This window comes from Crocuta crocuta, unplaced genomic scaffold (genome assembly GCF_008692635.1).
Source record: "Crocuta crocuta isolate KB4526 unplaced genomic scaffold, BGI_CrCroc_1.0 scaffold168, whole genome shotgun sequence".
NCBI lineage: Eukaryota > Metazoa > Chordata > Mammalia > Carnivora > Hyaenidae > Crocuta > Crocuta crocuta.
Window position 1 is genome coordinate 808469 of NW_027532591.1, and position 26207 is coordinate 834675.

The window sequence follows — 26207 nt, forward strand, 5'->3', positions numbered from 1 at the left end:
CCACTCGGGTTGCTGGAAAGCTCTGACTCTGAAAGTCTTCCTGACATGGAGATAGATCTGGTCTCCCTGGAACACCCTGAGCGGACCTCACTCTGACTCTGGGGCTGCCCACTCTGCTCTCGGGCGGCATGGTGAACACACACATGGCCGCCATCTTACTCCAGGCTTTCTTACCAGACCCTGCCCTTGGGGCTCTTCCCTTTCTCCTCCATTAACTTCAGTCCCCTCCGGGCCCTCAGCACCTGCCCTGGGCCTGCCCCACTTAGTCTCTCCTCTGCTTCCCTTGCATTGGGGGAAGTCTCCACAGGAGGGTGCCAGCCACCCTGGGAGTCCATCACACCCTTTTAACTGCTACTTCAAGACCATATGGCATGGCTGGTGGGAATGTAAAATGGTACTGTCACCGTGGAAAACAGATTGGTGGGCCATCAAAAAAAATTAAGCATAGAACCCCTATATGACCCATCAGTGCCACTTGTCAGAATATCCCCCAAAGGACTGAAAGCGGGGACTCGAACACTTGCACAGCAATGTTCATTGCAGCATTACTCACAATAGCCCAAAGATGGAGACACCGCACACCAACATCAACAATTGAATGGGGAAACAAAATGTGACAGGTACGCACAATGGGGTGCTCTTCAGCCTTAAAAAGGAATGAGATTCTGATACATGCTACGCTGTGATGAACCTTGAAAACACCATGCTAAGGGAAATAAGCGGGACACAGAAGGACAAATACTGAGTGAGTGCCCTTCTGTGAGGTACCTGGAACAGGCAAATTTTTAGAAACAGAAAGTCGATGGTGGTGGTTACCAGGCGCAAGGGCAAGAAGAGAATGAGGAGTTACTATTTAATAGATACAGAGTTTCTGTTTGGGAAGATGAGCAAGTCCTGGAGACCCATAGGCTAAAATGGCACATTTTGTGTTACATATATTTTACCACAATAAAACATTAAAAGAAAAAGGACCACATAAAATTTCCCCCCATTTCCGGCCAAAGAATAATCAAGTACCAGACATTTGTAAAATACTAAGTGCAGGGACCGTCTGACACACTGTGGGCCATTGGGATTAGCAGTGGAGACTGTCCTTGCTCATAACAACACTTACAGCCAAGCATTAGGTTAGGCAATTAACATGGACTGCTTTATTTAATCCACACAGAGCCTTCTCAAGTAACTATCGTGGTACCAACTTGACAAATGGAACCGAGACTCTAAGGGACGAAGCAGCTTGCTCAAGATTACACAGGGACAGATTCCAGATTCAAATGTGCACGTTTGATTCCAGAGGCTAGGCTCCCAGTCATACTTAACCACTGCTTGAAGAACTTGGGAAATGCTTAACAGCGAGAAGACACACACATACAGACACTCCCCCCTCCCCCCTCCACCCCCGCCAAGAGATGGTTTGCTGGTGATGTGTGGGCAGAGACTTGTTGCAGAAGGGAACAGCCATTAACTCCAGGAGTGCACTCACCGGTCTATTTGTGATCGATATTTATTGAATGAGTTAAGTGTTGAGCAATCATCAGTGTGTCCTGAAGAAGACAGGTTTCCTGAAGGAGGCAGCATTTCAGCCAGACCCTGCGGTGTGAGAAGAAGCGAGGGAAGAAGACCTCCACCCTCACTTTGCCCAAAAGCCTGTGCTGCCACCGGGGCTGGGCTTCAGGGCATCTATGCCCTTCCACCCTCCTGTACACCCAGGCTTCCTTGTTGATGGTCCCCGTACTATCGTGGGCTGAGCTCCTGGGTTCCCTGGGTACTGCTTCACTGGATGGGCATTCCTGACCCTCTCCGTGCCCAATGCCCAGCCGGGAGCTGGCACAGAAGCAGGGCTCTTGGCTCCTCGCTGGAGAGATGGACAAAGGGTGGGTGCTGGAGAAACCCTCCAGAAACATTCAGCCTTGAGGGGCTCTTGTTCAATTCTTCTTACGTCCTTATAATTAGAACCAACTCCCTGTCAGCTCGGTTTCCACTCCCGAAGGTGGAAGGAATTCAGGAAACTTCTCCCAAGATGCCGAGCCCCGTTCTCAGTCTGACTGTCTAGACATAGGACCCGCAGGCTGCCCTTGGCGCGATCTTGCGGCACCAGTGGGGGGCTGTGGCAGCAGCTGGTGCGTGTTACCTCCGGGGCTGGCGCGGTCTTCCTTTCTCAGGGGTCTCTGCCCCCAAAACAGCAGCCTGCCCCTGTGGCTGAGGCTCACACCTGATGGGCAGTCGCTTGTGCAGGGGGAGGGCTGGGCCGCTACGGCAATGCACAGCCCTGGGGCACCATCCACATTGAAGGCAGAGCAGCTGGGGCTCCCTGGAGGGGGGCGTGGTGGCCACAGCGGGGCAGAGGTGAGACGGTTGGGGCGGGGCTGGTGTCTGGGCCTCCTCAACGGCTGCCCTCAGAGCTTGCAGCCTGCCCTCTAGCCTGTGGCCTGAGGGCAGTGGTCTCACTGCCGGACCTGCGCTGTACTTGGACTTAACTTCTCTTGTCTCCAAAAGGGCAACCCCAAGTAGAGGAACAGACCTCTACAGGACAGACCTGGCTTCACACCTACATGTATCACAGTAGCTGTGTGACCGCTGTAAAGCTATTTCAGCTCTTCTGGGAGTTTTGGCCTGGTCATGTGTAAACTGGAGAGAATCAAACCTACTTCTAAGGAGGATTAAATGAGATAGTATTTATAAAGTGCTTAGAACAGTGGCTGACATGGTTTTATATACATGTTTGTTAACTGAATATACATTTTTTTAAAAGTTTCTTCATTTGAGAGAGACAGAGATTGTATGAGGGAGGGAGGGACAGAGAGTGAGAGAGAATTCCAAGCAGTCTCCATGCTGCCAGCACCGAGCCTGAGCAGGGCTCGAATTCATGAAACTGTGAGATCAGGACCTGAACCGAGACCAAGAGTCGAACGTTCAACCAACTGAGCCTCCCAGGCACCTCTAAGGGCATATGAATTTACCTCAGAATCCCATACGCCAGCCTTGGAAGCTTGGGAGATAGTTTAAAAACAAACAAACAAAAAGATTGTAGGATAAGTGAGGCCCTGAGGCCTGGACGTCGTGCGTCCTGCCCTCACCACAGACGCATGGTGTGACTTTGGGCGAGAGCTGTGACTTCTGAGAGCCTCAGCTTTCTGTTTGTACAATGGGGGCATGTGACACGTCATGCTGAGGGTCTCCCATGGCTTGAAGATGCTGGGGCACAAGAGCTCAGGACAGCAGCCCCAGTGTCCAGCCCCAGCCAGCCCTGGCCTTGGCCTGCTTCGTGCCCAGCTGCTCCTGATCCCTGGAGGGCCCAGGACTTCTGCACTGCAGAATGCAGGCCTCTTGGAAACGCCTGGGCCAGGGATTGTCAGCGTGGATTAGTTCTGGGAAACCCAACAGCCAGCAGCGTGTCCCCAGAGAGGATGCTTATCCTGTCTGGCNGGGAGAGTTTAGAGAAAAGGGCAGTGGGAAGCTGGTGCTGGAGGTCTCCTAATCCCGGGGAATTTAGAGCCACCGCAAAGTGGACTCCTAAATGAATAGGGATTTGCTTTTCCTCCTGGCTTCAGCAGACTGCTTCTGCAGAGAGCAGCTTTAAATAGCAAAGGTGACTTGGCTTGATTTGGCCAAGCTTGCAGCTGGACACATTCCACCTTTGGTTCCCAAGGCTCAGAAATAGCCTGCTGGGGGGGGATGGAGGTGAACTTGGAGGAAGGAGTTGGCAGTCTTTTCAGGTGTCCCCAATAAGAGACATAAGATGTGCCAAATAAATGTGGAGGGGGCCCCTGGACTATTATGGGGCATTTTATGGCTTAGTAGGTCTCAGCGTTGTCTTGTGTGATTCTCCTAGGTGGAGAAACTGAGTCCCATGGAAGAAAAAAAAAGACCTGCTCAAGGTCACTCTTGAGCAAAGTAAGACAATGGCAGAGCCAGGGCTAAGACCTGGGTCCCCTGACCCTAAAGTTAGCTGATCCTTACTCCTTAGGCACACAGTTTCTGTACCAGTTACAACTAGCATGAACCAGTGTGTTTTATTCAGTGCACATTTCCTGGGACTTTGCCATATGCTGGTCTTCAGCGAGGTACAGGGAAGGGTGGGGCTGGGATGGAACAGAGATGACCCAGGTGTCACCCCTGTCCTCCAGCTACTGAGGCAGGGATGTTAGCAGCCTGAGAATACATGCTTTAGGGAGGGGGAGCTGCAGAAGGGGGGTGCAGAAGGGGCTGAGGGCTGGGAGCTCAAAACTGCTCCTTTTTTGTCCTTTTTCTTTTTAAACATTTTTTATTAGATTTTTAAAAAAATATTTATTTATTTTTGAGAGACAGAGACAGAGAGGCAGAGCACGATCTAGGGAGGGGTAGAGAGAGAGGGAGACACAGAATCTGAAGCAGACTCCAGGCTCCGAGCTGTCAGCACAGAGCCTGACACAGAGCTTGAACTCACAAACCTGAGCCGAAGTCGGACGCTTAACCGACTGAGCCACCCAGGCGCCCCGCTGCTCCTGTTTTCTGTTTTCTCATTTTCACTGGTCTTATCCCCCATGCTAGCCTGGAGAGGGGTTAAGGCTCCCTCATTAGCCAGGAGGCGCCATCAGGACAGTTCTCTAAGGCAGGGGCTCCAACCCCAGGCCCAGCAGGACCTCCCACTGAGTGTCTGTCCAGTGGCCTTCTGGTTGCTCCCAGCCTGGCTGCCGCCTGACTCAGACCGTTCACCGGGCTGTCCTGGGCTTCTGGGTGCGTGCGTCCTGCTCATGCTGCTAGAGTAGCCTTTCTGCAGCATAACATCTTCAGGAACTGAGCTTTGTGGAAACCTGATGTTGCTTCCCGTTCTCTTTAGGGCTGGCCTGGGGCAGGTGCAAGCCATGGAGGCTCTAGCAGCCCCAGGGGTCAGAGTCAGGGCAAGGGAAGAATACAAGGGGCAGGTTGCTTCAGCTCTAATCCACTAGACAGCACACTCCACTAGCCAGAGGGCCCAAGGTTCTAACAGGCTGCTAGGGTGAGGAAAGGAAGAAGGTAGGGAGAGTGGTTTCCCCAATCGTGGGAGGCGTTTGAGCAGGGTCTTGAAACCTGGTTGCCTGCTTGGACATTGTAAAGGGTGTTCAGGCAAGCAAACGGGCACCAAATTCCACACTGGGACTTAAAATTGTAAGCACCCCAGTGCCCTCTGTTTCCATGTCTGCATCCCTTCTTGGGTGAGGAGCAGTCTGAGAGCATTTGTGATTGCAAATAAGCATGGGGGTCTGATTCATCTCAGCCTCCTTAGCCCTTAGCCCAGAGCCTGGCGCTTGCTAGCTAAGTGCTTGCTGAGTGAATGAATGACTTGTGAGCTTCTGAGATCCCAGAATTACTCCAGGGCCAGGCCCAGCCTTTCCAGTAGAGGAATGGTGGGGACTTGGTGTGGATAAAAGGCCCCCCTCTGGCCGCCAGTCCCTGAAACCTCACCCACATCAAAGGACTTGTAGATAAGAAGGGCTTTCTGGGCTAAGTGAGATCTGGCCCTCCTGCGGCCTCCTCCCCACCCCACACCAAATGTGCACATGACAATCCAGCTTCCTTATCTGCCTAGACTCAGATTTGGCACCCTGGGGCTTGAAAGGCTGAGAGAGCAACTGATGTTCCATCCAGATGTCCTTAAAGGCCTCCAGCTGTGGACCACAGGACACTGCTCCTTCCAAGGTGCCAGTCCCAACTTCCACCTGCATGAAGGTGTGAGGCCCTGCTTGGATGGGAATGAAAGAGGCTACACTGGAAGGCAGAGAATCCTATGAGAGTGACAGACCTGGCTGGAAGGATCCCAGAGGAGGAAAGAATGCGGAAGGTGGAGGCTCTCACCTTTGAAGGGGGAATTCCCTGTACAGGACAGAGTCCTTAACTCACTTGATGACTGGATGGTTGGAAGGATGCATGGCAGGAATGGATGATGGTTCATTCAAGGATTTGCTGAACGCTTCCTCAGACTCTGTGCAGTGAATCAGATCCAGCCTCCGTCCCTAAGATGCCCACAGTACACAGGTGGTGACGTCACAGTTATACTTCAACCTGGGCCTGGAAAGAGGGAGGGTGTTGTGGCTACATGCTGAAGACGAGGTTGAGCAGAATTCTCCATGAGGCTCAGGGGTCACTCCTCTGGGGTCTGAGATGCTCTGAGCATGTCATGAACCACCCTGAGACAAAATTCAAAATGATCAAATATCTTGGTTGGTGTTAAATTGATGTCTTCTTAAATTGGATTTCAGTGTGGTTAAGATATAGGGCATAAAAGTCTGTGAAAAAGTTATGGAAAAAACTTAAAACTTCAGAAAACTGTATCTCTTAATGCGGGGTGTGTGTGTGTGAATTGAAAACTTGGAAGACTACTCTCTATGGTCTTTTAATGCAATCCATGTGAGGGTTATTACGCACACCACTCGTGTAAGAAGACTTTGGTTCAGGGAGGTTAAGTAACTCATTCAAGGGCACACAGGCAAAGTGGCAGAGCTCTGACTTGAAAGTCATCACATCTCCCTTATCTCACACGGATCTTAAGATTTATATCAGCAGAAGGACCCCTGGATACAACTCCTGGAACTCCAGGCCCCATGGAAAAACAGATTGCAAGTCCCAAGTCTAAACAAAGACCTGGAAACAGGAGAGACTGGGGTCAGCTCAGTGGAGAAGTAGTTACTGTTCAGTGTGACGGAGGGGAGGGGCAGGAGGTGAGGCTAGGATGGTCAGGCCAGTTACTGGGGCTCTGAATACTACACCTGGAGCTTCTCATACTCCCCAGTGCCCCTGGTGTAGAGTTGACGTCCAGTAGCTATTTGTCAGTGATGTTTATAAACCAACAAAATGCAAAATAAGTTTAGAACGGGGAGGAGTAAGATTTGAGTTACGTGAATTGAATTTCTGCTGTTCCTGTCAACAGAATTTATGACAAGGATGTAAACTATCAGCTAACATTTATTGGCTGCTTTGCTTTGTGCCAGGGGCTGTTCCAAGAATTTTGCAAGAATCAGTTTATCCTTGCAACAAGCCCGTGATATGGGTACAGTTGTGAACCCACTTTACATATGAGCAAGTGGAGGCGGGAGTTGTGCACCTCAGACAAACGATATGTTAGCTGGATCCAGTTTTTGCATCCATAATATGAAGAACTGAGCTAGATAAAATAACTCACGTGCATGTGGCCAACACACAGTTGGTGTGCGAGAAAAGTTTGTTGTTGAGTCTTAGTCTGATGTGTGTAAGTAGGTGACAAGATCAGTGTTTTCTGACCCCAGACTTATGGTTCCTCTGCGACCCGCTCTCCCACCCCTAGGGCTGAGCACATAGTAGGTGAGCGTTAGAGACCTGTGAAAGTGCTGATAAAATCTTCGTGAATTCCAGGGTCTGCTTTGGACTGGCTGCTGCCCGCACCTCACCCCTAGGAGGGATGGGGATGTGTGTTTTGAGCTGGGAATTCCCTCCTGCAGACATTGCTTTCCTGACTCAGAGTGGCCTGATCTCAAAGGGGAGAGTTTGCAGGAAGCCTCGGGGGAAGGGTGATGCTTCTCTCTGTGCTGGTGTCAGCTCTCGGGCAGGGTGGATCCCAGCTCTCTGGGTGGTGTGTGCAAGATTGTGTAGGCTTGTCTGCAAGCCTAGTGCGGACGGGGAGCTCATGTGCTTCCTCTCCCACTGCGGGTGTGTGTGCAGTCTGCGTCTGTCTAAGTGTGAACGGATCAATCCTCGTGCCCATTTCACTCCTTTAAGTGGATTATCTTCACTCGACTACAGAAACTCACGCTCTGCAATGTCAGGCGGGGAAGTTCTGACGTGGGAGTCAGACAGTGAATGGCCTGTGCTATGCTCTTTGCAGGAGGTCTTTCCTCTAGCACCCGCGCCCTGCCAAGGATTTCTGCAGAACTGGGGACAGGACCCGCAGGATAACAACCCCTGGCCTTGCACGGGCCCTGGGGGGAGAAAGGGTTAGATAAGGCCAGTGCTTGAAAGGTAAGGCTCCGGAGCAGAGAGGATAATGAGAAGGGGTACGGTCAGGCAGGGGAGCAAGCCGGTGGGGTTTCCATGCATTCCTCCCCTCTCATGGCACCCAGTGGCCTGGTGCGGTGGGAGGCACGTGACCTCTGGAGTCACATGCCCCTGGGGATTGCTGCAAGCCCTGTGGGTTTGCACAGAGTCCGGTCAGTGCAGAGCTGACCAGGGAGGGGCCCCATTGCATTGGAGCAGGGAGGTGCTGTGGTGTTATTTTCCATCATCTGCTAGCTGACATCGCGGCACCTGGAGTCGGCCAGCCGGGCTCTCAGCCCCTGTCCCCAGCAAGCCTGCAGAAGGGTGTATTCTAGGCCACCCTGGGCTGGGAGCTCTTCTCCGGAAAGTCCAGCTCACCCTGACCTGTCAGACCTGCCCGTCCCTCCTCCCAGCCCATCTTGGAACCTCCCAGCTGGAGTCTGTTTGCACAGCTGGGGTGAGGGCAGGGCACGGGTGGGGAGAGGCTGCCCTCTGGGGCCCGAGGCTCTGGCCAAATATCCTTATGCCAATTGGAGGTAGCTCAGAACGCTAAAAAGGGCCCCGCAGATCCATGACTGGGACATAGAGCCTTGGGGCTGCGATGTTCCAGCCGCTTTGTCTCCAGCAAGCCCGGGGGCCTCTGTGAGCCTCCATCTCCTCACTGGTAGCTGGAGAAGTAATATACACAGTGGTCTCGGGGGACTAAACCTGCCCGTACACAGGAGCAAGCAGCCTGATGCCCCACACACAGTGGGGGGCAAATGTCAGTTCCCTTCAGTTCCTCCACTTTCATTGTCTTTTCACTGGTTTTTCACTTGGCAGAGCCATGCATGCATTATTCTGATATCTACTCAGTGAGTGCCATTGGCAGCGGGCACTGTAGACGCCAGTGAATGAAGTGTGCCCTGGCCCTCCAACAGCTTACGGCCTCGCAGCGGCGGGCGCGGGCGGACGTAGCAATGCCACACAGGAAGTGGGAACAGGGACAGCTTCGGAGGAGAGGTATTCCCTGTGCCTACCCTAAAGTCTCCTCAGCTGACATTGCTGTTTTACTGTCTTTCTTCATGTATATATATTTTTTTATTTGAGAGAGGAGAGAGAGTAAGAGCTGGGGAGAGGGGCAGAGGGAGAGAGACAATCCCAAGCAGGCTCCACACTCAGTGCAGAGCCTGACACGGGGCTCGATCCTACCACCCTGGGATCATGACCTGAGCCAAAATCAAGAGTTGAATGCTCACTGGACTGAGCCATCCCAGCACCCCTCGGCTGACAGTCCTTCGTGGTCAGATGGCCTCCTGCTGCTGAGCGGGTGGGCAGCTTCCGTCTGTCCTCCATGCACTGCCTCCTCCAGAGTGCCCTCCAGGCCCCGTTTGGTCTCCCATTAGCCACTGTACCAGGCACTTCCCCCTCCAGTCCTTGGAACGGTGCCATGAGACGGGTAACATTATCGCCCCAGTTTGCAGATAAGGCATTGGGACTTAGAGAAGTCAGCGAACAATGGCAAGATGTCATCTGAATCTGGCTCTGTCTGAGTCCAGGGTGCAAGTTCTTCCCACAAAGCTAACTGCCTCTTCCTTCGGCCTTCCGTCTACCTTGGGCACCCTCAGCCCCTCTGAGAGCAATTATCACCTGGGTCTTTATTATTTATTTACTAAACCGTTGTCTCCACTGGCTTAGAAAACCCCCCCAGGAGTCAGAGCGTACCTGGTCCCTGTCTGTGAGCAGGGGGAGCGCAGGCCTGGCACAGACTGGGCCTCAGTGAATGTTTTGTGAAGGGAGCAGTTCACAAGCACAGCACGCCCGGCTCTCCCACCTCATCAGCCAGGCTGTGCTTGGGGCCCCTTTCTCTGGGTTCTGCCTTGGCAGCATGACCCCACCCTGTGGGCCCAGGTCTCTCCCTTCCTCCTTTCTTCCTGGTCCCAGGTGCTCTGGAGCCAACAGGATGTGACAGCACAGGATGTGTGGTGGCCACAAATGTCCAGCCACGCTGGCCAACCCAGGAGCTGAGGCCGTGAGCTCCTGACTCACGCCGAGGTGAGATCGGAGGCCAAGGGAGGGAGACGCACCTGACAAGAAGTCACACCTCATAAACCCAGTGAAACCCAGGAGGGCTTTGGAAAGGAGCTTCAGGAATTTGGGGTTGGGACAAAGACCTCAGAGAATAGGTCCAAAAAGCAGAGGCAGCTCTGGAGGATCTGTCAGACACGGGTCCATCTGTCGTTGGCATCTTCCCTGTCAGAGCCCGGCTACCCGTGGTCCGTTAGCTTGAGTCCCAGCAGGCCTTGAGGTCATGGGAGCCTGGGAAGGAGCTCACCCAGGGGGATGATTGACAGATTGCCAGGGGGGCCGACTTTGGGGGGGAGCTTGGTTCTCCGACAGATCAGACGCCCCTGAGACCCCCGCGTGGGGGGTGGGGGTAGGTAGCAGCTCCAGTGATGGATGCTCTGAGACCCTCCTGTCTGCCTCAGCTCCTCCTCCCCGGCTTACCCTCCAACTTTGATCCCACCTCCTCACCCTCCCCTGGGTCACTGGCCAGGGGTGCCGGGGGCAGAAGAGCTGGCGGATTCATCAGGCAGGGGCCACATGAGGCAACTCAGCTCTGGCGCTCCTGTCAGCTGGACATGACAAAGTGGCATCTGGAGTGTGCCCCCAGGGGCTGGTGCTAAGGAAGGAGGCCTCTGGGACCAGAGGATCTGGCCTCATGCTCCGGTGCCTCCACTCTCCGTTCTGTGACCTTGGGCAAGCCATGTGACTTCTCAGAACCTCAGTGTCCTCCTCTGTAAAATGGAGATAATAGAATCCCCTGTGCCTAACTCATAGGTTGTTGAGAGGATCGAAGGGAAAAAGGCTTTCAAGTTGCTGTCAGTGGACATTACCATCGTTGCTAACCACACAGCGGGCTGGTGTCAGGATCCAGCTCCAACCCAGATCTCCTGACTCCCAGACATGTGTGCTTACTTCCTCCTCTCCCCTCATTGACCAAGCCTAGGTTGTAGACTGGTCTGGGGGATAGATATGATGACCTCAAGTCTATCACGCCTTCTGGGTCTGCCTGATTTGGCTCCAAGGACTGGGAGCACATTAGACTCGCACCATTGCTATGATTCACTGATTCAGTGAGTGATCAGTGAACGTGGCTGATAAAACTGTGCATACCAGTGGATCCCTTAACAGGTCCCTACAGGCTCGGTGTGAAGGATGTATGATGAAGAGGATGCGTATGTAAGCTCCGGCCCTTGAGGAATGCGCAAACTCTTCGGGGGAGGTGGCACACTCACATGAGAGGCATTAACCAAAAATACAGGGCAGCGTATCCAAGATGCCAGGTCTGGTCTGTTCCTAATGGTGCCTCCAGGCCCTAATGCACATTGCCAGCGTTCAGTAAATACCCCTCAAAGGAAGGTGCAAAGAGCTGAATGGATGGCACAGACAGGCCTTGTATGTTACCCGTAGGTGCCTCGAGATTTCCATGCTCCCAGGAGGCTTGGAGAAAGGGCATAAGTCCAGACTGCTCTGCTGTCCCAGTTGTTTGTCATGCTTTTCTGTCCCTGCTGGTAAGGGAGCAAACTCCTCCAGGCCGTGCAAACCTTCAGTTGCACACATAAAACTTTGCCCTCTCCTTTTTCCATAAAAATGTAATTGCCCCGGAATTTTGCCATGTTTTGTCACTCTACCAACAACTTAAGGGTGTCCCAAGGGAGGTTACCAGGTTTGCCAACTTTTATAGGTCACCCCATAGAGCTAACTCCCCGCCATCCAAACTCTGGGCTCCTGACCTGTGCCCCTCCCCAGCCTTCTGGAAAATGTGGCCTTGAGGCTACCGCCCCCCCACCCCTTTCTGCCCCAATCCATGGCTTTTCTTGCAAGAAGAGGGCTGCCAGTCTGATTTTCCCTCTGCCAGAGAACTCCAAGGAATACGATATTCTATGTTTTTTTCCTTCCACATTAATCTCCCCAGGCTCCATGAGTTCCCAGACAAAGTTCCAGAGGGGAGTGAGTCCGTAGGTTCAGACTACGGGTAGAGAAGCCCTTTAAAACACTGAGCACTATTTAGATTGCGTAGGGGTGCTGAGCTCCCTGTCACCGGAAGTGTGCTAGCAGAGGGAGGTCACCAAAGCTCCTTGCGGGGTATGGGTGTGAATTCTCAGGTATTTATTCAATGTGATGGTTGGAAAGGGTATGAAGCCAGAAAGCAAGAGACCTGGGTTTTCAGCCCCAGCTCTCTCACTGACTCTCAGTGTGAGCTTGGTCTCGTCCCCACCCATCTCTGTTCCTCAGTTTCCCCACTTGCACAATGGCTGCGGAGCCAAAGACAGGGAGGCCAGACTGAGTGCTCTCTTAAGGTGCCACTGTGATTATTTGGTATCTGAAGAGTCGAAGGTGATTTGTTTTTTCTGCAATAGGAACTGAGTGTCAAGTTCGTGGGAAGTTGAGAGTGCTGGGATCTTCTTATCTCTCTGGCTCCAGGCCCAGTTGGGGCTCTGTCTGGCTGCAGCAGAGAAGGAAGGGGACCCCAGACTCTCTTCTGGCCTGTGGAAAGAGGGAAGCAGCTGTCAGCATCCTGCATGTAGTGACCCAGCCAGCCAGGGCCTGGTGTCCCCAGCCTGATGCCCCAGGAGGGAGTCACGCCGAGCAGTGTGGCCTCCGCTCTGCATGCGGATGGGGGTGGGGAGCATGTTTCTGCGTCTCTGTGCTGCCCGATGGCAGGGAGGACAGCTCTGCTCCTGGGACGGGACAGGGTCTGGAGCCCACTCCTGTCGGTCTTTCTCTTGTTGGGCCGACTCCAGGGGAGGACCCGGGAAAGCAGGGCTCTCTCTGACCTTCATTAAAATTTGTACAAATATTCCAAACATGTTCCCACCTAAGGTCTCCAGAGGTCCCTTTAATTATTAGCAAACATATTTTGAACAGCCACCACACTCCAGGTTTTGTGCTGGGCGCTGAGATGCAGCACTGAATAAGAAAGAAATAGCCTTTGGTTCTAGCCCTACAGCATACCTGCTGTTGACCTCTCCCCACTCTCCCCCACTGCCCAGCATCTAGAGCCATGGCCAACCTGGAGGCACGTGCATTGCCAGCAAGCCAGAGGGCCCACAGCATGGCCTGGTGGGTTAGGTCATCAAGCATGTTGAGCAGAAGGGATTCCACCTGAGGCCATGAAGTTCCTTAGAGGGACCTGAAGTGGCCCTACATTAGCCTAAAAGACCATCCACTCTTCCTGGGGCTAGAGACATGAACTCAAGGCCCATTGTGGCTATGGTCTGGGAAGGGCTGAATGTGGTAAGACAGGGTCTGTGATGCCTGGGGAGAGCGACCCCGCGGGATCTAAGCTGGGCACCCTTCAAGGAGACTTCTGTATTTGTGTTGAAAGAACGTCATTCATAGCAGTGACTCAGTAAAAAGTGCTGACAAAGAAATCAGCCTACATTTTTAAGCCCAAAGAATGGGTGACTACAAGTCTTGTGCTTTTGACCAAAACTATCAAAGCAGCAGTTCCCTGTGGTACCACCTGATGCGTCCCTTGGAAAAGCTCTCTGTTCCATGGATGTAAGATTGAAGCAGTAGAATCAATCTTTCTTTTCTAATATTGATTTGACAATATGGTCTTTGGAAACTGGGAAGGAGAAAGAAAAGGAAGGAAGGAAAGAAGGAAGGAAGGAAGGAAGGAAGGAAGGAAGGAAGGAAAGAAGGAAGGATCCAGCTAGGAAGGAAAGGAGGGAGCAATGTATTCTTTTATGCTCAGAAGGGCAGTGCAGGCCCCAGCACGGGTGCAGTCACTCACCGTGGCATGGGGCAGCGGCCAGCCTGCACTTCCTCTAGCTTCTGCCATGCTGCCCATTAGCTTCTTCTCCTCCTGGCCCGGGTGAATGTTTAGCTCCATGATCAAGGGCCTTCACTTGTCTGGTAGGCCACTGGCCTACCCCAAGGAGGGGCTTGCAGGCAGCGAGACCTTTGAGATTCTGTCTTCACATCTTCCTGCTTGGACTTTCTCCTTCCATGACTTCAGGCCCCTGCATCAGACACAAAGATGGCCGCCGCAGATGGACCGGCTTCTCACAACCGTGGAGGTCAGGCCCCTGTAACGAACTCTTACTGGTCCTGTCTGGCTGGCTGAGTCCTCATCAATGCCCTGCCTGTCCAGAGCCATCTTGTGCTATCCTCCCTTGTGCTCGCTGTGTTTGTTTCTTTGTGTTCTTGAACATGTGACACTCCCTCCTCCCCCTGAGCCTCTATGTGCACCAGTTCTTCTTCCTGGATGCCACGCTTCACACATTCTACTTGGCCAACCTCTGTGCTTCCTGTGGACCGCAGGTTTTTATGTTTTCACATGGCACTAAATAGTTCTTTTTGTGGATCTTCCTCAAAAGGGGTGTGTGTGTGTGTGTGTGTGTGTGTGTGTGTGCAGTGTAATTATTTGTATTAGGTAGTTCTCCCCAGCAGACTATAATCTTCATGTAGGCAGGGGCCACATCTGATCCACTCACCTCATACAGTTCTGCTCAGCAGAGGGGTTGACACATGTAACAGTAGTTCTTTAGTGGTGAATTATGTAGTAGCAATAGAAAGCAAGGGAGGAAAGTGAGGAAGGAAGGAAGGAAGGAGGGAGGGAGGGAGGGAGGAAAGAAGAGAAAGGAAGGAGGAAGGATAGAGAAAGAGAAAGGAAAAGGAAGAAAAGGGGTCCTGTCTGCCATCCAAAGTCCAGCAAGGTCGCCACTTTCCAGGAAAACCTTCCCAGACAGGCTGAGTTAGAGCACTCTCTGTGGTCCCCACTGTCACACCCCTTCTCACATTGGACTCTGAGTGTCTCCTGCTTCCCCCCTGCACCCCTCAAGTGGGCAGACTGTAAGCTGTCTGGGTGGGGACCGGGCAGGGGCAGCGTAGTGAATGTGGGGCAGGGGGAGTGAACTCGCAATGAATGTCCAAGATCCTTAGCTCTGCATGCCAGGTCTTTTGCCACAATGCCTGCTTACCATTTGGGTGCCTCTCTTCCTCTCCCCAAATTCTCCAGTGTTATGTGCACAAGCTACACTCCCTCCCACCTCCAAGCCTCTACAGGTGCAGTGCCTTCCACCGTGGCTGTCCCGCCCCCTTCAGGAAGTCCAGATGCCCTTCCAGTCCAGTGGACAGGGCCTGAGGACAGGAACCGGGGCAGTGAAGGCTCACTCAGGCTGCGGGGCTGACTGGTTGTTTCCAAGGGCTTTCAGTCTCCCAAAGGCTCCCTCAGTGATTCAGAGGATTGCCAGGAATAATAAAGGTTGCCGGGCCAAAGAAAAAGAAGGAAGGCTCAGGTCAATAAAGTGGATATTGTCTCCCTGGGTTATGGGGAACACCACTCCCTCTCCTGCGAACATTCGCCCAGCTCCACCTCTGCTGGCTGTCCTGAAGCCTACCCTTCCGTCTACCCTCTCTCAACTCGGTGCCTTTCCCCTAAAACAGGTCCTGAAGCTCACTTGGGATCAATAGCATCTCTGCCTAAGGTCCTGAGTTCAAGTCCTCACACTTCATTCATTCATTCATTCATTCACTCATTCATTCATATATTATTCCTTTCCAGCCAATCACTAGGGGTACAAGACTGGCAGCCTCCGGAGAGAGATGTGTAGGCAGACAATTGTAGGCCCATGCCCCAGATGGGATCACAGGGGGCTGAAGAAGAGGGGACAAGGGGGCCTTGCAGAGAATGTGGTATCTCTGCTTACACCTGAAGGATTATGGGATTTGGCAGGCAAAGTGACCTGTGCAAAAGAGCAGGTGTCCCAGATGCCAGGAACAGCAAATAAGGTCTGTAAGCTAGAGAAGGACCTCGCTCCAGGGCCTCAGTGTAAACGGAGTGTGAAGTATCTAGAAGTTTGGGTATGGGGACTGGTTGGGACCATAGCACAAAGGGACTTAGGGAGTCAGGTTAACAAATTTGAACTTTAGCCAGAGGGCAACAGAGAGCCGCTGACATGTCTTTGTGTCTCCAGCTGTGAGATGAGACTAACAACCATTGCCTTTATCCTGCTGCGGAGAATCGCATTCCAGTGCCTCCTCCATGATCTCCCGGTGTGACCTTGGTCCTGCCCTTCTCCACCCCATATCCCACCCCTCCCCCACTCCCAGGCCTCTTCATCTAGAACGTGAGGCGTTCAGACTAGGTGATCTTTAAGTCTCTGCTAACTCAGAGATCTCCGAATCTAGAATATTCAGTTTGATTCGTTAATTGATTAAACAACATTTACTGAGCACAGATTTTGTGCCAGGCATTTCACGAGAAGATGGGGACCCCTCCGCCGCCCTGCAGCAGCTCACAGTCTGCTGGGGAGGCCGATACGTGAATCTATACACAGGACACAGGCGGAATGAGCTCAGAGCTGTGGGAGCCCGGCAGAGCAGTGATTCATCCTCCCTCAGGGATCTGGGGGCGGCTTCGGAGAGGAGGCAGCAGATGATCTGGGCCTCGATGGATGTGTTGGGGGACAAGGATAGGGCCTGCTTTGTTCAGGAAGAGTGAGTCACCTGGGGAGGGCTGGAGGTAGGAGATGAGGCCTGGAGACGCCAGCAGGCCCCTGGAGCCCTGAATGCCAGGCTGAGGGTGTGCCCGCCCTCTGCAGCATACGGGGAGTGCAGGAGAGTCCTGAGGAGGGGGTGGGCTCCTCTCCGTCTTTGGGGCACCAGACTGGACTTTGCTCCATTGGCTGAAGTACAATTCATGTGGTGATACTAGACGGGTGGCTCTAGAGCCCTGGCTACAGCCCAGGCTGTGAGCCAGGTGATGGAAACATATGGTCTTTCCTGTTTTAACCCTGAAACGATCCCCTGCCATAGGAATGGTCATTCAGCTCTTCACAGGAGGAAAGTGAGGCTTGGAGGGGGGGAAGCGCCATGTGCTGGGCCACACGGTCGGAAGGCAGGAGAGCCAGGGCCACAGCCACTCCAGAGCTGTCCTGTCACCTCGGGCCGTGGCTCCACAGCCAGCCCTGTGCTCAGAGCTGGGCACTTGCCACCACACACAGCGTCTGTGTCTCAGTGTGGCCTCTGGTGACAGCGGGGTGTGGAGAGCACTGAGGGCCGGTGGAGAGGGAAGGAAGTGCCCCCATCTGTCCCGTCACTGGACACCCCTCCAACACTGGGCACCGGCCTCCCTGCTGCGGCGGCCGGGAGTAAACTCTTGAACTCTCTGCAGAGATAAAAGGTGCTATCTCCTCCCAACCCTGAGTGTCGGCAGATGGGGCCTCTCCAGCCAACCTCCGGCTGCCTCCACCCGCAGCCCTGAGGAAAGGGTGTCTGGTGAGGTTCGGGGGGCGGGCCTCTTAGGTCCTACCCTCCCAGGAGATGCCTCACCCCTTCTTTTCTAAGAGTTCATCCACACACCCCTGACGGATAGAGCGGAGAGTATGAGAGAGCTGACGCAGGTATGGGTTCACCACCCAGCCCAGCCCACTTTCCTGGCATGGGATGGCGAACAAATGGCTTCTTGGAGCCTCAGCTTCTTCATCTGTAGAATGGGGGTGCTGACGTTTCTTAGGGGCCAAGTGAAGCTGACGTCTGATACACAGCAAGCCCTTAGCTGACGGACAAGCATTTCAAGGTAGTGATGAAATGGAGCCAGACCGCCTGGGCACAGAGCTTCAGCCTCTGTGATGTTGGGAACGTTTGCTTCAGCTCAGTGTCTTGGCTTCCTCTTCTATAAAATGAGGGTTGTGAGGGTGACACAGGTTAGTCCGGACAGAGCACCTAAGACCATGCCTGCACAGCGGCAGGTGCTATGGAAGCACCAGTTATTGATTCTCAGAGTTACTCTTGAATTCGTGCTCTGATGGCTGATCGGGGTGTCCCCAGCCACTCCCCCCTGCCATCCTTCCCTACTCTGGGAGGCCCCAGCGTCTCTTGCTTGCTTTCACTTCTCCTGGGCGAAGCCTGCTCCCACCCACATTCCCTTTCCCATCCCATGAGGGAGGATGCCCAGTAGGTCCTTTCCCAGCCAGGGTGTGTGCGGAAGGACTTGAGGCTGTCGGGCACAGCCTGCCTTTCTGGCCTGGCTCAGAGCCAGTAGGTAACACCACTCTATCCCTTACCCACCCTCCGAGTGCTGGAGGACGGGCCATCTTTCTCCTCATCCTGCAGACAGAATGTCACTGTAGTGACTCACAGACTTGGGATCCCAGAAAGTCAGGGCAGAAGGAGACTCGGAGGCGCCCACCTGCTCCGTGCCCTCACCCCTGCTCTCGCCCCCTCAACAGAAGGCACCAGAACTCTAATATAAGCCTCAAGTCAGCAAGACTGATCTGTTTGCCCCTGCTGCTGGGAAACATGTCGATGCGCCACTCGGCCTGGAGGCCTGGGGCGAGCCTGGGTGCCCCTCCGCAGTCACTTGGGGGCGGACAGCCTCCGAGCCTTTGCTATTTGAGGGGTGTTTTGATAACCTCTGATGGCCCCTCCCCTCCCTGCAAAGCCGCACCTGATCACCCGGAGCCGTGGGCCTCCTCTTATCTCCTTGCTCTAAGCTCCCCATCCATTACTGAGCACAAGCTTTATCTGAGCCTCCAGGGCTGAGGCTGATTTCTGTGAATAACTGGAATAGCTGGCTGGTGACCCGATATGGCTGCCACCAGGGCGGCTGGGCCTTCCCAGCTCGCAACCAGCTCTTCCTCTCTCTCTGTCCCCATAGCTCTTGTCTGGTCCCAGCCACCCTAACCTTTCGCATGGATCATGGTTACAGCTTTCTGACAGCTCTCCCTGCCAAGTTTCCCGCACCTCTGCCCTCCATGTTCCCCATCATCCACTCCCCACCATCCCTATGGAGCAGCCAGACCCATAAAAGCTCACAGCTTCCTAGAGAACACACTGACCTTGACCTGTCATGTAGGGCCTTCCTGATCAAGTCCCAATTTAACTTTCCAACCTGACAGGTAAAGATTCGCCCTCTGGTTCCCCAAGCACAAAGGAGGCCTTCACCCAAGCTGCCCCCTCTGGGTGTGTTCATTCATTCAATCATTCATTCAGGTACCACTGTTGGGTATCTGCCTTGTCTAGGCCGTCCATGGCACCCTGAGAAGGCAGATTGGAATAGGGTGCAGACTTTGTCTTTAGGGAGCCCACAGCCTTAGAGAGGCATATCCATAAATAGACCACCTCTAATGGAAGGAGATAGGTGTTCTGGAGAAGCACATTGAATGGGATGGGGAAGTCTCAGCGGGTCCAGAGGGGCCTAACCCATACTGGAGTTAATAGGGAAGGCTCCCTGGAGGAGGGGACTGACTGGGGTCCTGAAAGATGAGAAATCTGGCTAGATAAGCAAAAGAAACTTTACCTGTTAAACAATACTGACCTTTTGAACCAGGCCAATTCAAATGCTGCTTCCTGCAAGAGTTTTTCCTTAATTGGCAAGCCCTATGCTGCCTGCCCTCCGGGGCCAGGCCCTGGGCACACAGCCGGTGTAGAACACAGGGCCCCACACTGGGCTCAATCTTCTGCTGGTGCTGCCTTGCAATTACTCATAAGTGCAATAATTTTCATTTTTCACTAGCCCCCTCCAAACTAGGTAGCTGGTCCCTTCTTCCTCAGCTCTTGTCACTTTCAACCTTGTGTTATGTTTCTACTCGCCAGGTGCCTTCTCTTTTCCTTGGGGAGCACTTGCAATTCTGAGTGGGTGGGACTCATCTCTGTCGTCCAGCACAGAGGCGGGCTCTAAAGAAGCCTCTCTCTCTGCGAAATTCTGGTGAATGAAATCCCACTGGAGCGGGGCGATTCCTCAAAGCCAGGACAGCTCCCACGGAGAGGGGCGTGGTCCGGCCTGCACGTGCTCCAGGAATTCAGAGACAGGAAAGCCGTCTGTGGCTGGAGGTGACAGGAAGTGCTCCCCAGAGGACCCTTCTCTGCTCTTCTGCCAAATGTCCCTTCTCAGCTGAAAGTCCTTCCTTTTGTCAAATTGCTGTTCTTCTTGCTCTACTGATGCCCTCCTCCCTCCTCAGGCCTCTCCCCAGGCCTCTGGGCATAACAGAGAGAAGCTGGGAGGTACGATGACAGCACCTTAATTTCCCTGCTAATTACAAGTGCTGGGAAGAGGGGTGCTAAGTGCCAGATAATTATCCAGGAGGAGACACGTGCCAGACTCCTGGCTGCTCCCAGCCCCAGGAATTTGACTTTAATGGTTTTCTTTTCTTCTTAAAAAGAGAGGGTGGGGGGGGGAGAGAGAGAGAGAGAGAGAGAGAGAGAGAGAGAGAGAGTGTTAAAGCCTAGCCTCCTCTCTAACCTTAGGAGGTAAAGAAAGCAGTCCCTTTCTTAAAGCCCTTCCCTTACCAGGAGCTGAGATCCACACCCTCGACACTGGGTCTAGGGAGAAGGTCTGAGGATTGGATCAGCAACTGTGTTCCTACTTGAGTTAGGCTGAGGTTATGGAATGGGGTGGGCGGGGGGAGGAGCTGCGGTCCTCTCCTCCCTGCTCACCACCTCCCTGCTCACCACCGAAACACACACACAGACACACAGACCACACCACCACGGCCGCCGCCACCACGGCTCCACTTCGGAGAGTGGGAAACCTGAAGCTGACGTCTTGTTCAGGTTGCATGGCATGAGGAGACAAGGAGGGGTCCCCTGGGTCCCCTCCGTGGGCTCTGCCCCTCCTCCCAAGGGCAGGGGGCGAGGGGTTGGCAGTGTCACCAGCTGCTTGGACTCACTCCTGTGCCCTGATGCCTGCCTGCCTCAGGCGTAGCTTGAAAGACTCCCAACAGGAAGCTATTAAGTTGATGCGCATTCTTGTGGTCCTGGATTGATACAGGGACGCTCTGTTTTGTAAAGCTGTTGTAATTTCCATAATAACATTTTCCTCTTCTTAAATAAACTTGGACTCCAGCCCAAAGAATGTGGCTGGCTTTGCCTGGGGAATTCAAGACCTGAGATCATGGAGGGAACACTCCTTGGAAAGGTGGGAAGGGGAAAGGAGAGCTGTAGCTCCCCCAGCCCCAGTGCTGGGACTCAGATGGGCTGGTGGAGTCAGGCCAAGCAGAACTTTCAGAAGGACCCATAACTCAGCTTGGGCCAGGCCAGGGCACTTCTCTCCTCCTGGGTACATTCCTCTCACGGCACAGAGAGGCAGCCTATGACAGTGGCCAAGACTCTCAGCTTTGGCTGTAGGACCATAATAGATGACTCGTGCAAGATTGGGGAAGTCCCTAACTTCTCTGTGCTTCAGTTTCCTCATCTGAAAAATAGGATAGTAATAGTACGTAATTTACAGGAACATTGTGAGGATTGAGTAGGTTTGTATACATTAAGTGCCTAAGTATCTGATACAAAGCATGTGGGCAACTCATCTTTAAGAGAAATCCACACAAATGGCTGTCTCATTGACAATTTTACAATTCTAAGTTTCTCAGGTTCTGGTGTCAGGGAATAATACAATCTTAGCCTTTTTGAGTGACTGGGGGGAAAACGCTTTACGATAGTAATGGAATCAAATACTAATTAGCAACGGAGTCTTGAGTTCACAGCATTCTGAACTCTGAGGCAAGATAATACATCTTAAGGTCTTAAGGGTCAGCCCAGCACTAGCCGTCTAGACTTTTCTCCCACATCCCCGTGATCCTGAATCCACTACCTCTGAAGTTTGGCTCCTGGGAAGTTAATGCTGAATACAGATCTGCCTCTTTTGTCAACTCCCATTGGTCCTCCTTCTCTCTGGGCCACCAGATGCATTGTTTCCTCTTCCCGTGAGGGCCCTGAGAGATTGGAAGAGATGGGGACATCCAGGTCTACCCAAAGCCTGCTCTTCTCTGAGCTACTTCCTCTCAGACCAAAGCTTCCATCATGATACAGGTGGGCTGCCTCGGTCTGAACAAGCCCTACCAACTAATGTCCCAGAGTGAATACCAGGTGGATCTGACCATGGCAGGCCCAGTGGGACTTCTGTCACCCTCCATTATCTTTTTTTTACTAAATTTTTTTTTAATGTTTATTTATTTTTGAGAGAGAGACAGAGCGTGAGCAGGGGAGGGGCAGAGAGAGAGGGAGACACAGAATCCAAGGCAGGCTCCAGGCTCTGAGCTCTCAACACAGAGCCTGACACAGGGCTTGAACTCATGAACCATGAGACCATGACCTGAGCCAAAGTCAGACACTTAACCAACGGAGCCACCCAGGCACCCCTGCCTTCTGTTGTCTTCAACATGCTCTTCCTGACAGGTGAGCTTCCCTAAGGCTCATCTCCTACTGCTCATTTCAGTGAACAATGACAGAAGTGAGTATGTGTGTGTGTGTGCAGATAGAAGGCTGGGAAGGGAGCTTTGAGGCTGGATGGCAGAAGTTAAGAACACAAAAAGTACAGAAGGTAAAGAAAGGAAATGAGATGGCTGAAAGTTCTTCCACTGGGAGACCAGCCCAGCCCTGGCCATGACCATGACCAGCGTCACTGAAGTGGCCTATCTCACATAACCTTCCAACTGCAGAACACCCACAATCACCATGACTGTTTCTTAGTTTTCCCACACCCATTTCCTTTTAGAAGAAGCAAACAGTCCGCTGGTGGAAGGGCCCACTAGCCCCTAACTCTAGTGTGACCAAGTTGAAGGTATTTCTCCCAAACACAGCCCGCGGCATCCTGGGGAGGGTTAGGAATGAGGCATGGGACTGTATGGGTGTGCTGGGCACCACGGTGCCTGGCCAAGGGGCAAATTGGGACCAAGATCCAGCCAGTGCTCTGCTCACCAGACACACACCCTGGCATGGAACTGCGTCTAACTGGAGGAAGGGGCATCTTTTTCTAATACACACACAGGCATCTTAAGGCTTAGCAGCAGGCAAGGGGGTGGTGGAGTGGGTGAAGAAATCATAAAAAATGTAGGCCTAGGAATATAAGAACTGGGAAGGGAGACAAGTTTCTTTTGCTGTGAGAGGCAAAGGACCCAAGTCAACCCCTTTCCTTGAGGGGCTCCAGTCAAATGCAGCAAACTTCCCAACAGACCCTGTGAGACGCTGCAGGAGCCTGGAGGAGGGCCGGATGGGGCCCTGGGTGCTGGAGGATTAACCACAGCACATCAGATAGCAGAGACTGGGAGGGGAGGCCTTGGCAGGATGTGGTGTTGGGGAATGGGGGACTCAATATTATGATTTGTAAGAAATATATATATCGGGTCATTCCGCTGGCCAAAATATATTCCTCTTATAATTTTCGTCTTCATCCACAACTCTCAAAACCCTTGGAATTTCCTGACCGATAACAGCAATGGGAGCATCTTTTATCGTAATACTTGGCCTCTTGTCCTCAGTTCCTGAAATCCTCAAGAGCCATAAAAGTGAATGGGTGTCTTGTTATTCATAACAAGCCCCTTTCCACCACAACTGGGCATATGTTAATGAGGTGACTTTTGGACAGCACTTGAGGATGGGGGCTGGTTGCCAGCGGAGCCAACAGGGACTAGAGGGTTGGAGTTTTGAGTCCCACCCCTTGATTTCCAGAGAGTGGAGAGAGGCTGGAGGTTGAGTCAACCTGCGGCCAATGATTTAATAAGCCCTTCCTGCGAAATGAAGCCTCCATCCCCAAAAGGATAGGTTTCGGAGAGCTTCCAGGTTGGAGAACCAGAACACTGTCATGGGCCCCATTATGGGCCCCAAACTCCATGAGGACAGAAACTTCTCTATTTCACACCCTGCCCAATGTATCTCTTCATCAGGCTGTTGATTTGTATCCATCAATAACCTTTGTAATAAATCAGTAATCTGGTGACTAAATGGGCTTACTGAGTTTTGTGAGCGGCTCTACCAAATCAATCCAACCCTAGGAGAGGGTTGTGGGAGCCTCTGATTTATAGCCTGTGGGTCAGAAGTACAGAGACAGTCTGGACTTGGGATTGGCCTCTGAAATGGAGGTAATCTTGTGGGACTGAGCCCTTAACCTGTGGAACTGGATGCTGCCTCCAGATTGACAGTGTCAGAATTGAATTGAGCTTGTAGGACACCCCCTGGTGCTGGAGAATTGCCTGGTGCTGTGAGGAGCTACCCTTTAGCCCTCAACATACACATGTTGGAATTGGGTGTTGGAATGACTTTAGGAGTGATTTAGCTTCTAGCACAGGACTTAATATGAAGAAGGCCTTCCACACATATCTGATGAATGAACAAGGGGTTGAATGGAGGTGCATGGGTGATTGTGGGGGGCTGGAGGGAGGTGGGTGGGACCTGGATCTGGAAGGCCCCCTGTGGGCTCTACGGGAGGGTGCTCAGATGTTTCTCTTGTTGGTGATGGAAAGCTATTGAGTGACAGGATCAGATTTGTTAGAATAATCCCTTTGGCAAAGGTGTGGATTTGGCTCTGATGAGTGAGACTGGAGCAGAGTCACCATCAGCCACATATGCTGTCACCACTCTGTGGCAAGCCCTGAGCTCGTTGCTGAGTGGACAGAACGGGGCAGGCCATGGCACTGGGAACTCCGAAGTGCTGGAGGCAAAGACACCCCGCGGTGCTCCTCAAGCCCAGCCCTTGTGGGTGTGCGACTTCATCTCCACCGGCAGGACCCTTACCTGCCCAGACCTGAGCCTGTGGGTCAGAAGCAGCTTCTGGAGCCTCTCTCAGTACGGACATGAGACAAGCTCCCTCCCAATTCCAGAGCCTGGAGCTGGGGACCACTTGAGTTGGCAAATCGACAGCTCTGGACCATGACACCTGCCTCCTCCCACAGGAACTCCTGGGGAAGCAGGGTCGTGTTGCTGGGTTCTATGGCAGAGGAGCCAGAGGCTCCGCTGGGCAAGGCTGGCAGTAGTAGAAAGCAGGGATGGGCACTGGGCATCCGAGAAAAGCAAAGCCTGAGAGAAGAGGATGCTGTTTGAGCCCCAGCTCTGCCAAGTGGCCGTGGCCAGGTCACCACCGCCATCCTGCACAATCTGGGGAACTTCTAGGACATCAGTCCGAGGCAGGAGAACAAGCAGCTGCAGAGGGTTTGGGGCCCAGGGCTTTCCAGCCTGCTTTGGAAGAGGTGGGTGGGGAAGGTATGTTTGGAAAAGGGCCGTATCTGAAGCACAGAGAGGGCTTCAGGGGGAATGTGTCCCATGAGCAAGGAGGGGGTACCAGGTGTGTGCGAAGGAGGCAGGGACTGGGGCCAAGCAGCCCTTCTTTCTTCCTGATTTCCTGCAGCCTGGCATTCTCCACCCTCCATGATCATCCTCACCTGTGTCTGTGGCCACGTCTCTAACTTAGCTTCCCCTTCCCCACCCCTGCCTAGACTGCAGCTCCTTACTCTCCTCCAAACCCCTCCCTCCCTCTCTGCCTGCACCTGTTCACTCATCCCACGCTCCTTCCCGCGTTTCTTTCCCCATCTGCTTCCCAAACGCCCACCCGCCTCCAGCTCACGTGCCTCCCCTGGCCGGCAGCCCTTCCCCCACTGCTGCCCCCTCTTCCCACTCCGACTTCAGCCTGGAGACATATCCCTTCTTCACTTAGAAAACACTGTTTCACTTTGAATCTTTGTGCCCATGAGATAGGAGTCAGAGGGCCTGGTTTGAATCCTCGCTCTTGAGAGTAATGTAAACGTGGGCACAGCCCTCCATGGCCCAAAGCCCGCCCGCTGCCACCGTCTCACCCCTAAACTAAGGATACCTGGCTTTGAGCCTGGCCATCCACCTGTGCAGGCCAGCCTGCCATGGCCCCGGGTCATGCCTGTCGTCCTCGCCGTTACTGATAGTGCCTTGGTTTGTGTGATAAATCACACGCTGGCCCTACTCCTGACACTTTTGTGAAGATCACACTTGATAATCCATGAAATAGTTCGTGTGAGGTTCTGCAGAGTGAGTGTGGAGTAAGTATTTGTCAAACAGTCACTATTGCTGCTCCCTTCCCAGCAGGCTGAGTGACCCGAGGGGGAGATGGGGTCTGATTCGGCTAGTTACCAGAGGAGAATGGCCAATTATCCAAGAATTTTGAGTACAATCAAGTCCAATAAATGCTAAAATCATGTTGAGGGTGACTCTCTCTCTCATGACTCAAAAGCCTGTCAGCAAGGTCATTACTCACCTTTTGTCACTGTGCTGTGGCCTGGGAGCAAGGGAGAGCCGCATTCCCTGTGAACCTACTTTCTGTTTCTACCACGGAGTCCTCACATCCATCCAAATCCATCCGAGAGGGGGTGGTTGCTGAAGGGCCATGGCCATTAGGAGTAGTTCTGGTTTGGCACCGGCCTGGAAGGGTGAGGAGGGAAACGGGAGAGGTAGCCGGGAGGCGGTGAGGCACAGGAGGGAACTCACACTGTGAAAACCACTGCAGACTTTTC

General features: G+C 53.1%; 1 pseudogene; it reads left to right on the top strand.

Moving 5' to 3' along the window:
* The first annotated feature begins 13012 nt into the window (after positions 1-13012).
* Positions 13013-13516, top strand: LOC144244460 (nucleoside diphosphate kinase B pseudogene; annotated as a pseudogene).
* Positions 13517-26207: the final 12691 nt, after the last annotated feature.